We start from the raw sequence: 4,670 nt of genomic DNA, 5'->3' as shown, positions 1-4,670 counted from the left end.
GTAGGCAGCGGCTGACAGACCAGGAAGGAGAACTGCCTTATATTCCAGCACCAGAGACAAGCAGAGGAGATGAGAAAAACAAAAACACCTCAAAGGCAGCGCAGCAAATGCGGAGACAGAAAATTCATGACAAAAGTGGTTAAAGGAAGGGTTCCACAAAAGGGCTTTGAAAGATCCAGAGATCTTCAGCCTGTGCTGCACAACAAGCAAACACAATTGCTACATTTCCAGCAGTGCTTTCTGACCTCCTGCCAATATGATCCCAGCTGGATTGTACTGGCGATCCCAGAAGCAATGCTAACAGCAGTCTTTAAAGCCAACAGTGCAACCAGATGACGGAGGTGTCCTCATCTGAGGGCAACTGGCAAGTGCAGACCGTCAATAAAACATAAAATGCAGATGCATTATCACTTTGAGTGTATCATGGGTGAGCAACCTTGGGACAAAAGGAAATTTTCAGACAGGAAGAGCTAGTGACTCATCTCCGGCATGGACAAATTCCATCAGTCCCACTGCAGGCACAGGCTAAGTCTAAGTCACTAAGAGATCTCAACAAAGGCCATTATTTACATACCTAAGTAACAGCAAGCGTGTATCACAGGAGTTAAAGCATGCAGGACAGCCATGACACTTGGCAAACACAGTAAGAATTCCTTCTGAGAGTGTACCGTGCCATAACATCCCCAAAGCTCAGTGCCACCTATCCTAAAATGCTGAACAGGCTGGGAAGCCACCAGCAGAGGAACAACCACTGTCACACTGTCCTTCCAGGAAAAGGCTCATCCTGTGCAGAAGCTGTGGGTATGTCAAAGGGGAGAGTAAACCTCAGCAGAAAGGAGCTGAAATTGTGAGATGAATCTATCCTCCACAGCTGAAAGTCCAAGAATAGCAGGGGCACTCATTAGCCATAAAAACCTGAGTGTAAGTGCATGTACAACAGCATGAGGAATGCTGACAATGGAGGGCCTGATAGCTCCTAGCCTCAGGGAATCTCCCTTCACTCTTCAACAGCTCAGACTGCTCAGTTCCACAGAACAGAGCTGTATTCCTGAACCAGACTGGTTAAAGCAGCACAAGCTGCACCAAAACCCCCACTGGAAAAAGCTCTTCAGTCAGTTGACATGAGCCCACTCTCTAGACAATACACAGCAGAGACAGCAAAGAAACTTTGGCAAGGACAAGCACACCTGGAACACCTACACAACTACACTGGACCATTGCAGGAAACCCTTGGGAAAGCAGCACCACTGCAGATCAGCAATGAGACCTAAAAAGCCAAGTCCTGCTCTTTGTGACTGCGGGTGCTCTCCTCACGAGGCACAGCACAGGCAGGACACAGGTGACTGACCAACGAGGCAGTCAATGACCTGAGGCCACTGTGCTGGGCCAAGGGCTCGGGGTAAAGGCCATGAGTCGCAGCGAGGACAACACCAAAGGTGCAGTGGAGGCTCAGCAGAGAACAGCTATGGCTTCAGCAAAGCAGCGGAGGCAAATCTGAAGGGAACGATGAGAAAAGAGCACACAGTCAGCACACATCCATAGCTGGTGCTGAAACCAGGAGGAGGTAGGAAAAGCCCTGGCAAGCAGATGGGTTAACTCAGCAGAATTACTCAGAGAAGAGGACTAGAAGACCGAAGATAGCCAAGTGAAGCAGGGCAGAAGCCACATGCTCAAGAAGGCTGTGTCTGAGTCAAATGCTGCAACACTGGCTTTAACTTGTCTGTTACAACTTGTATGAGATCATGTTTCTAGCAGTTATTAAAAGACAAGTCACAACAACTTAGAAGGAAATTGGAAAGAAAAGCACAAAATACAGGACAAGAGAAAGCACAGGATGTCCTCTGAAAGAGCTGCAGTGGCAATATTTTGTAAATAACTCCCAGAAACCAACAGCTTTTTTCAAAGCCAGGCAGTACTACAAGCCAGCAAACATCCATGGTGCAAGCTGGACAACCTTGACTTCCTGGAGATCATATATGGCATGTCCAGCCTGCCCAGGACATTGTGAAGAGCAGTCAGCAGAAATCCAAGAAGTGAGCAATAGCCTGCAACCTCATTCAGCCTCAATCTTATTTACACTGCTCTCATATTCTCTATACCCATGGACTGAAACTCAGATCCAAGAAGAAAAGTCACCTGCACACAAGAGCCTCCAGTTTGGGCTCTGAGCATTCCATTATACCCTCCTAAGGTAAAATAAATCCCTGTACTTCTTACTCCCAGTGGGGAATCCACACTCCTTGTCACCACTAGATTTCAATTGGCATTCTGGAGATGGGCCCCCAGTTCAGGTTGCTTTGGCACAGTAAGCACTGTGCATAGGCTCAGTTAGCAGAGCTGCTAGGTGTTTTGCTTGGCAGCAGGCTGCCAGCATCAGCCCTGCTGGGGGCTGAGTGTGGGTGAGAGCTCAGCCCTGAAGTTGCCATGGCTCAGACCCAGTGGGATTAGCGTTATCCATGTGCTAATGTTCACTCCCAGCACATCAACAGCTGGTGGCTGCACAGAAGGCTTTCTGGTGATCAAACCCCTGCCACTAGCTCAGCCTTTTCTAGTCATTCACTTAATCCAGGAGGGTTTGCTCTACTCCACTCCCTCCTGCCAGAGAGCAAGACTGATCTCACTCCGTGCACTATTTATCCTCTGGCCGAGTGAGGTTCTGTGACCTTTTCCGTCTTCAGCTTTTCCACAGCCATTCACTGTTAAAGCCCAATGCTCCTCTTGCAGCCAGCCCAGGGACTGAGACACAATGACCTCCAGTGGCAGATTCCTGCATGGATTTCTCCCCTTTATCACTAGCCTACAGGGACTGCAGCACACTTTTGCCATCAGTTTGTATTTCAAAACCAAACTTCTCCTAAGTTTCCTTTCCTAACTAACAGTTACAGCTTTCATTTTCATAGGTGAACTAACACAGCTAACATTGCACTGATGGCTTTTAATATCTTCTAAAGCAAATAAATAACTTCCATTGGCCATGAATCTGGGCCAATGGCATCAGAACATCACAGAGCAAAACCTAAAACCAGGGCTGCCTTCCATTATTTAATAGCACACTTCAGACCTACAAAACAGCATATCCATTTTAACAAATGCCTTCTTCCAGGCTCCTGAAGGCATGGGGAGATATCAATATTTTAAAGACAAAAAGAGTGAAGCTAAGAGTGATTTATTTACTCACAGTCACGCAGAGAGTCTAAACGGGAGCTGGAAAAAAACACCTAGTGGTCCATATACTTGGTGATGCTGAAACCTCTTGGCAAGAGCACTTGCACACTGTGTTTTCCTAAGATACACCTCATTACTCCTGCAAACATACAGACTTCTCTGGGCTAGGCATAACAGTCCACAGTCAGTTTCTCCTGGGTCATTTTTATTTCACAAAGAGATTCCTGAGGATCTAATTACTAGAAAAAGAACAAAACCAATTCAATACTTACCATATTTATACACAATTTCATTATTATGAAGTCTGCTTAAATAAACAGAAAACAGTACTAATAAGTAACTGGCACCAAATTATAGAAAATTAGGTTCTACCTACAAAACTGGTAGCTGTTTTAAGAAGCATCTAGAGATGAGAATATGAACTTAAGTAAACTTAGAAGAGAACTTAAAATCCACTATATAGAAAACAGCCACAAGGACTGAGAATAAAATGAGGCAATATTCAGACCATTACTCACACAGGTACTTGCATCACAATTAAAATCCTACCAATCAGTACTTCAATCTGCTTTCAAACTGGAAAAAAAAAACAGCATCCCAATTTTGTTTCCCCATCTTGATTAAAACAAGCAAACATTCCTAGGCAATTCCATCAGAGTATCTCTTATCCAAGGGAAGAGAAAGGGTCACAATACCCAAATGTTGAACAACAATCCTCACCAAACAGCAGACACCAGTTCAGAAACTTTTCGCATCTCTAAGAGGCAAAAGCCAACACAACAATGCTGGTTTGTGGTAGCCTGGGAATAGATGCAAGCAAAGGAAATACTGACAGGTTCTGAAGGCTGAGGCACTGCGGGAGCTGAGGGCTAAGCCGAGGCACAGGCAGACCAGTCTCGGGCCATCTCTGCTGCTGTCTGTCCTACATACAAATAACTGCAGCTTCGTGTGCTTCAGGCCAGCCACTTGCAGATCCCCCAGGAGCTGGGGGGCCAGTGGGGTGTGTGTTTGGGGTTTGGTATTGTTTTTTCTCCGAAGCAATTAAAAACATTCTTATAATTGGTCATGACTTTGCTCCTTCCAACCCAAACTTGGCAGGCAGAGATTTTGTAAAGCTTTCTGGAACAGGCTGCAGATAACCTGCCACAGAATTTCTGTGTGCTCTCTGTGATGAGTTTCAAAAGAAGTCTTTATTAGAACTCAGACATGTTTACTTCCTTGCAACGAGCACTGTCATTCCAATTCCTGTAATTAAATCCACAATTTTGACAGCTGAAGTTGTAGAAATAATTGCACTGTTAGTCAAAATAAGTTGTTACTGTTCAGACTCTTGCCAAGAATGCTTTAAAAGCTTGTACTATGTGTTTCAAGTAAATCTGAACTGAATCTTCATCCATTCCACCTCACTTCCTTTCTGGAGCAAAGATCTCAAAATCTTTCCTTTTACTGTGCAACCTTCAAGTCCTGCACAAGATTTTCTGCCAGACTACTGCCGGTTTCCCTAC

The sequence above is a fragment of the Geospiza fortis genome, unplaced genomic scaffold (genome assembly GCF_000277835.1).
Source record: "Geospiza fortis unplaced genomic scaffold, GeoFor_1.0 scaffold909, whole genome shotgun sequence".
Classification (NCBI taxonomy): Eukaryota; Metazoa; Chordata; class Aves; order Passeriformes; family Thraupidae; genus Geospiza; species Geospiza fortis.
This window is presented reverse-complemented; position numbering follows the sequence as displayed.